At 42.0% G+C, this 8,781-nt stretch overlaps 2 pseudogenes; both read right to left on the bottom strand.

The window, feature by feature from the left end:
- Positions 1 to 288: 288 nt before the first annotated feature.
- On the bottom strand, positions 289 to 1,396 carry LOC121033134 (actin, cytoplasmic 1-like; annotated as a pseudogene).
- Positions 1,397 to 6,011: 4,615 nt separating this feature from the next.
- LOC121032668 (tigger transposable element-derived protein 1-like) lies at positions 6,012 to 7,873 on the bottom strand (annotated as a pseudogene).
- Positions 7,874 to 8,781: the final 908 nt, after the last annotated feature.

Consider the following 8,781-nt stretch of genomic DNA (forward strand, 5'->3'; position numbering starts at 1 on the left):
AACATGTTCTCTCACCTCAGTTAGAAAGTGACTAAGCCATATGTACTAATGGTTTAAATCAAAGATACATGCAAGGTTTTAAACATATATCAAGAGAATAGTTAACTTGAATACAACATCAAAATCAGCAGCGAATTCTACAATCCAGTGCTAATGTCAGATACAATGTTCAAGGATAAATTTCTTTTCAAAGGCTCATTCCAGTTTCATGAGGCCAGCATGAGGGAGGCAAATGTATACTTTTGAATAACCTCATGCAGCAAATGTTATACATTTTCTGCAGTCCGTTTAGAAACACTTGCAGTGGATGATGGAGAAGTCCAACTTGTTCTTCTGCTTACTGGTCCACACCTGCTGGAAGGTAGACAGTGAGGCCAGGATGGATTCCCCACTCCACACTAGGTACTTACTCTCAGGAGGAGTGATGATCTTGACTTTCATTGTGCTGTGGGCCAAGGCAGTGATCTATTTCTGCATCTTATGGCAGTGCCAGAGTATGTGATGGCCCTGCCATATATACTGTGTTGACATACAGGTCCTTCTGAATGTAAACATCACACTTCGTGATGGAGTCGAAGGTAGTCTCATGGATGTGATCTCATAGGACTCAATACCCAGAAAGGAGAAATGGAAGAACTCCTCTGGGCAGAGGAACCACTCATTGTTGATGAGTACTGACCACTGGGCCACCCATAATTCTTCCCCTGGTAGGAGGAGGACAAGATGATAGCCATCTCCTGCTGCAAGTCCAGGGCAACATAGCAGAGTTCTTCTTGATGTCATGTACAATTTTTGCTCAGCAGTGGAGGTGAAACTATAGCCATGCTCCATGAGGATCTTCATGAGGTAGTCAGCCAGGTCCCATCCAGCAAGATCCAGAGCCAGGATGACTAGGGATGAGTGTAGCCCTAGTATATGAGCACCGTCTGGGTGACCCCATTCCTAGAGTCCATGACAGTACCAGCAGTGTGACCAGAGGCATAAAGGGACAGCATGGTCACATACATGCCTAGGTGTTGAAGGTCTTAAACATGATCATAGTCATCTTCTCTCTGTTGGCCTTGGAGTTTAGGAGTGCCTCAGTAACCAGGACCAGGTGCTCCTCCAGACTCACATGTAGCTCATTATACAAGGTGTGAAGCCAGGTTTTCCCCAATTCATCACAGTTGGTGATGATGCTGTGCTCCATGTGGTACTTCAAGGTCAGGCTGTAGCAATTGCTCTGGACTTTGTCACCTATGTAGCTGTCCTTCTGCCCCATGTCCACCATGACACCCTGGTGTTGGCTGCCTGACAATAAAAGGGAATACGTCTGGGGGTCATCATCTCCATTAAAGCCAACTTTACACATACCAAAGCCATTGTCAATGAGTAGTATGGTGATTTCTTCTTGTATTGCAATCCACGAGAGCTGGGAGGAGAGGAGCCAGGAAGCTGAGCCACAAGAGCACGTGGAATACAGGCTGACTGCAGCAAGTAGCATCCCAAGTTTTTGTATGCTGTGTTATTATTGTCTACAGCTTCAGTTGGTGACCTCTGTTTGTTGTAGACATTGTTTAAAATAGTTTTATATTTCCACACAGAAGAAATTTTATCCCCCTGATTTTTATTAATTTCTAGTTGTATTGGATTATAATCAGAGAATACTGTCTTCATTGTTTACTGTTTGGACTTTGCTGAGGTTTTTATTTGTGGCCTAATAGATTTTGTGAGTGTTCATGGGCAGTTGAGAGAGAAGAGTATTCCCTTCCTGAGATATTTCATTTAATATGTTATCAATTAGATATACCTTATCAGCTATATAACTAAAGTTTCCATAATTGACTTGTTTTTTTTTTTTGACTTGATCACTCATACATTGAGAAACACAAAGATTAAGTGATTTTACCAAGTTCTCATTAGTAAATAGTAATGTTCTTTAGTGAATAGCAAAACTGAATTCAAGCACTTTGGCTTCAGGACCTCCACTCCTAACTACTATACCATACCGACTTTCAGGGGCGTTCATTAGATTTTTCTCTATGTGGTATCACTGGGGTGTCAAACCATTCAGAAGGAGGAAGAGACATCTCCCAAGGGAACAACTTGAAATCAATAAAAAGGATTGCTTCCCTAACTCCTATGGAGTTTGGTCAGTGAAGTTGCCAAGGGTGTGGCATACTTAGCCAAGGTTGCAGTGTGGCGGGGCAGCGGAGATGCAGTTAAATTTGGGATGGTAAATGTCTAATATCAAGCAACAGAGGGAGTGGGAGACAAGTTCCACCAACGATCTGTATGAGGGTTATGATAGTGAGATAGTCATCCCTTACAGACTTCCCAACCTCTGACTGGGAAGGAAGATATGAGTTCTCAGGCATGAGACTCCACCTACCAGACAATTGCTGGGTTAAGATACAAAGGGGGAAGGCCCCTGACTTGTTTGCCTGTGAAAAGGAGGTGATCAGACTCCATTGTGGTGGAGGATAGGGTAATGAGTAGCTCTCCACCGGCAAAACTTTCAATTCCTAAAGAAGGTGCTGAGAAAGCTAGTTTGTTCACTAGCAGAGATAAGCTCACCTTAGAGAAGTCCTGTGGTATTATGTCTAAAAGAGGACACAAACAGAGCAGTACAATTACAAAGAAAAATTACTCCCTGCTTATCTTTCAGCCTCAGAAGTGAAAAGAACATCTGTTCTCTACAAATTAGTTGCCCAAGCTTATAAAAGAAGGCCTTTAGGTCCTTGCTCACAAGAATGGACAATGCAAAACTCCACGAATGTGGTGGGAGAGAAATGGAATGGTTATAAAACTGATTCCCTAGGTATCTGACAGTTTTGGATTGGGGAAGATAGAAGTAGGTCTGTTTGAGAGGCTTCGTTTCTTAGGCACCAGAAAGGTGAAGATCCAAGTTATTTGGACCTTGGAAAAGGAATTCCAGATCTGCTCTCATACCTACACCCTCATGTCTCACATCCTGGAATAGAAATGTGGAGAAGTGAAACAGCTGGTTATTTGAAATTGCCCATTCTCAGGGCGCCTGGGTGGCTCAGTCAGTTAAGTGTCTGACTTTGGTTTGGGTCATGATCTCACGGTCTGTGAGTTTGAGTCCCGCATCAGGCTCTGTGCTGACAGCTCAGAGCCTGGAGCCTGTTTCGGATTCTGTGTCTCCCTCTCTCTCTGCCCCTGCCCTGCTCATGCTGTGTCTCTATCCACCTCTGAAAAATGAATAAACATTTTAAAAAATTAAAGAACGAAAGAACGAAAGGAAGAAAGAAAGAAATCGTCCATTCTCAGGCACCAAGAGAAGATGTGGAATTAAATCAAGCCAGAAATGAAGTTGGCCATGGAGGAGGGGAAAGGCTAAAGTGGCTCTCACACATCCAGCAGGATGCCTCTGGAGGAAGGTGATGGGCAAGCAGTAGGTACTGAAGGCAGCAAATCCCATATGACCCTGCGGTGGATGCACCCAATCTATGGGTGAAGAGAAGGTGAGTAATTGGATAACTGGCAACTGTGAACAGCATATATTCTGGTGTCTTTTCTTAGGGAAACTCTATCCTGGGGCAAAGAAAGGGAACGTGGGGAGCTTCATTAAGTGAGTAAGATAGTGTGGCTTCTAGTGAAAGGGAGAATAAGGGGACTCCAATTCTATAGGACAGTCATTCTGAGAATTAAAGAAGTCATCCAGAACTAATACAAGCCAGTTAAAGCCCACCAACCAAAGAAAAGACCACCAAGCCATACCTGTTTTTAAAAGTTGCGTTTATTGAACTTGCTATAGTTAAGAGGAACTGGTCATGAGACGTCTCAGTAAGATAGAATAGAGTTTGTGCTTGTGCTGGTGGGTTCTGAGAAGGGCTGGGTTCTGAGAAGGGGCCATGTCTACAACTACAGGATAGTCTTCAGTGTGTTTCATTAGAAACATTGTTGTGTTGGCCTGAATCCTGTTCAAAACATTATTTATCATAGTCTGATTTATCATATCATAGTCTGACTAGCAGAGTTGTGCTGCACTTTCTCAGGCTGAAATTAAGATTAAAGGTCCCAGTTGGGGACCGTAATTTGGCTAAGTAAAAGGCCATGGAAAAGCTTCAGTTGCATTGTAGCTCTAGGGAAGCACTCAAAGAAAAATTCCAAGAAAGCAGACCAATTGGAAATATGGCTTGTGTAGAGGCAGGAGGCTGCTTAGCAGTAATCAAAATATCTAAGGTGAGCCTTACCTCAGATACCCAGTGTTTCCTGCACTTCCATGGATAACCTACTCTGTGAGGAGATTTCAGCACATTGGGAGAGAATAACAAAATCCTATTAAGTATAAGATACCATGTACTTCCCCTTCCTGTTGTCGTTGGCTTTGAGCTAGAATACACCTTGAGGAATTTGGCTTTGAGTTGTAAGCAGTCTTTTTCTTAGAGAAGCAAAATTGGAGACAATACACTATTTACTATAAATTTCTGTTTGTTCTGAAAAAGCTATAGGACAGCTAAATAGACAGGTTTAGTTTCATACTGTAAGGCCATAAGGCAAAAATGTTTTCTAAAATGGAAAGGGTTGAGATACTGTGAATCTAAAAGTCTAAAATGTTCATAGGACCCTATGAAGTATCGTGTGTGTGTGTGTGTGTGTGTGTGAGTGAGTACTTGCAACTCTACTCAACTTCTTTCTTTTTTGAGAAACCTTTTTTTAGGTTTAGATCACAGAAACAGGAGGAGGGACACACCCAACAGCTGTAGAAGCAGGAAATATCTACTCTAACACTGAAGAACAAAAACACGAAAATTGAGAGTGTTTGTGCATATTTTGTTCCAACTAACTTTCTTGAAAAAGTCCACATTTCACCTACATATGATGGGCAACAGGGATGCTTGGTTCTCTTTGTACAAAGTATCCAGTATGATTTAGGCGGTTTTATCTTTGCAACCTTATGTTTTCCTTTGGAGAGTATTTCTTTTCTAAATCACATTCCAGAAGCAATATGGGAGCTAAACGCCATAAGACAGCAGGGAGGCAATGAGTCACAGGGGTGATGTTCACCTCATACTGAAGGAGGGTCTGTGAAGAGAAACAGACCTGAGTCCGGCTGAGGTCAACATGAACTAAATCACTGATGAGAGTATTTAGAACTAAAAAACAAAGACACTAAGGAATGCGAAAAATACAAGTTGTCCTTGTTTCTCATAATTGATGTGTTCATGTAAAAGTAAATGAACCACTTGTGTCTCTCTGATGAGGATGCTGACTCCTACCTTTGTGACAGGTCAGCTGCCTTGTAAGGGAAGAATAAGTAAGATCCAGTTGTCAGGAAAGAGCTTCTCTTTCAAGAAAGTGAAACCTAGATAGGAAATGGAAACTTCGTCCATGAGGGAATTTGTGTTTCTCTCTGAGCTTTGTTTGGGAATGAACTGTATGTTTGAGAGACTACTAACAGGGGCAGACCACCTCCACCCATCTTAAGGCAAGGGCTGTAAGCTGCAAAAGATTCACCAGTATTTTATAAATCAGATTCTATATTCTTTTCTATATCCATCACTCTTTTGTCCCCTTTGGTCCAGTCTTTCTCAAAATATGGTATTTGGACTACCTCCATTATAATCACCAGCCACCACAATAGAGTGATTATTTGAATGAAGTGAATCAAATGAATGTTCTGGTTTTTCAGTGCATATAAAAGTAATGTTTACACTATACTGTAGTCTATTAAGTGTGCAATAGCATTATGTCTAAAAACAATGTACAAATCATAATTTAAAAATAGTTTATTGTAAGGGCACCTGGTTGGCTCAGTTGGTTAAGCAGCCGACTCTTGATTTTGGCTCAGATCGTGATCTCACCATTATGAAATCGCACCCTGCATCAGGCTCTCTGCACTATCAGCCTGCTTGGGATCCTCTCTCCCCTATCTCTCTGCCCCTCCCCCTGTTCGCTCACTCTCTCTCTCTCTCAAAAGAAATTTAAAAAAATTTTTAAATAATAAAAATAAATAAAAATGCTTTAGTTATTAATAGTTCTCCATCACCTGAACTGTCAGTGAATCATAACTTTTTTGCAGGTGAAGGGTCTTGCCTGCATGTTGATGGCTGTTGACTCATTAGGGTGGTGATTGCAGAAGGATTTCTTAAAAGAAGACAACAGTGAAATTTGCCACATCAATTCACTCTTCCTTTCATGAACGATTTCTCTGTAGCATGAATTCTGTTTGATAGCATTTTACCCACAGTAGAACTTCTTTCCAAATTGGAGTCAATCCTCTCAAACCCTGCTGCTGTTTTACCAACTAAGTTTATGGAATATCCTAAAGCCTTTGTTGTCACTTCAACAATGTTCACAGCATTTTCACCAGGAGTGGTTTCCACCTGAAGGAACTACTTTCTTTGTTCATCCATCAGAAGCAATCCCTTATCCTTTAAAGTTCTATCAGGAGATTGCAGCAATTTGGTCACATCTTCGGGCTCCATTTCTAATTCTAGTTCTTTTGCTATTTCCATCACATCTGCAGTTACTTCCTCCACTGAGGTCTAGAGCCCCTCAAAGGCATCCAGATGCATCAGAGGAATCACTGTCTGTAGACGCTTTAGCCTGTGAAATGTATTTTCTCAATAGTAAGACTTGAAAGTCAAAATTACTCTTTGATTCCATGAGCTGCCAAATGTATGTTGTGTTAGCAGGCACGAAAACAGCATTCATCTTATTGTATATCTCCATCAGAGTTCTTGAGTGACCAAGTGCATTATTAATAAGTCCTATTTGAATTTTTTTTTTCAACGTTTATTCATTTTTGGGACAGAGAGAGACAGAGCATGAATGGGGGAGGGGCAGAGAGAGAGGGAGACACAGAATCAGAAGCAGGCTCCAGGCTCTGAGCCATCAGCCCAGAGCCTGATGCGGGGCTCAAACTCAAGGACCGTGAGATCGTGACCTGGCTGAAGTCGGATGCTTAACCGACTGTGCCACCCAGGCGCCCCAATAAGTCCTATTTGAAAGGGAATTTTTGGTTTTTTCTGAGCAGTAGATCTCAGCATTGGGCTTAAAAGATTAAGTAAGCTATGTTGTAAACAGATGTGTCATCATCAGACTTTGTTGCTCCACTTAAGCACACACAGAGTAAATTTAGCATAATTCTTAAGGTATTAAGGATATTTAAGAATAATAATTAAGAATAATCAAGGTATTAATATTAAGGTATTAGTTTTCAGAATGATAAATGAGCACTGGTTTCAGCTTAAAGTCACCAGCTGCAGTAGGCCCTAGCAAGAGAGTCAGCCTGTCCTTTGAAGCTTTGAAGCAAGGCATTGACTGCTCCTCTCTAGCTATGAAACTCCTAGATGGCATCTTCTTCCAATAGAAGGCAATTTTGTCTACACTGAAAATCTGTTGTTTAGGGTAACCGCCTTCACTGATAATCTTAGCTAGATCTTCTGGAAGATTTGCTGCAGCTTCCACATCAGCACTTGCTGCTTCCCCTTGCACTTGGATGTTATGGAGGTGGCTTCTTTCCTTAAACCACATGATCCAACCTCTGCTAGCATCAGACTTTTCTTCTGCAGCTTCCTCACCTCTCTCAGCCATCTTAGAATTGAAAAGAATTAGGGCTTTGCTCTGCATTAGGCTCTGGCTTATGGGAAGGTTGCATCCAGACCACTAAGGCTTTCTCCGTATCAGCACTAAGGCTGACTCAGCTTTCTTATCATTCATGTGTTCACTGAGTTAGCACTTTTCATTTCCTTCAAGAACTTTTGCTTTGCATTCACAACTTGCCTAACTGATGCAAGAGGCTTAGCTTTTGGCCTATCTCAGCTTTCAACTGGCCTTCCTCACTAAACTTAATTGTTTCTAGCTTCTGATTTCAAATGAGAGATGTGAGACTCTTCCTTTCCCTTGAACACTTAGAGGCCATTGTAGGGTAACAAATTGGCCTAATTTTAATGTTGCTATGTCTCAAGGAATAGGGAGGCCTAAGGAAAGGGAGAGAGACAGGGGAACAGCTGGTGGGTGTAGCAGTTAGAACACACAACATTTATCACATAGGTTTGCTGTTTTACATGTGCACAGTTCATCATGCCCCAAAATAATCACAATAGAAACATCAAAGATTACCATAACAGGGGTGTCTGGGTGGCTCAGTCAGTTAAGCATCCAACTTCGGCTCAGGTCATGATCTCACAGTTCATGGGTTCAAGCCCCGTGTCAGGCTCTGTGCTGACAGCTCAGAGCCTGGAGCCTGCTTTGGATTCTGTGTCTCCCTCTCTCTGCCCCTGCTCCCCCTCCCCCACCACTCCTGCTCTGTCTCTTTCAAAAATAAATAAACATTAAAAAAATCACCATAGGGGCACCTGGGTGGCACAGTCGGTTAAGCTTCCGACTGCAGCCAGGTCACGATCTCGTGGTCTGTGAGTTCGAGCCCCGCGTCAGGCTCTGGGCTGATGGCTCAGAGCCTGGAGCCTGTTTCCGATTCTGTGTCTCCCTCTCTCTCTGCCCCTCCCCCATTCATGCTCTGTCTCTCTCTGTCCCAAAAATAAATAAACGTTGAAAAAAAAATTAAAAAAAAAATCACCATAACAAATATGATAATAGTGAAAAAGTTTGAAATACTGCAAGAATTACCTAAATGTGACACAGAGACACAAAGTGAACAAATGCTGTTGGAAAAATGGCACCAACAGACTTGTTCGATGCAGGGTAGCCACAAACCTTCAATTTGTAAAAAACGCAGTGTCTGTGAAACGCAATAAAGTGAAGTCTAATGAAATAAGGTATGTTTGTACTTGACTGATTTAAAATATCTGGGCATGGAACCTAAGAATC

This window comes from Herpailurus yagouaroundi, unplaced genomic scaffold (genome assembly GCF_014898765.1).
Source record: "Herpailurus yagouaroundi ecotype Mexico unplaced genomic scaffold, PumYag 142, whole genome shotgun sequence".
NCBI lineage: Eukaryota > Metazoa > Chordata > Mammalia > Carnivora > Felidae > Herpailurus > Herpailurus yagouaroundi.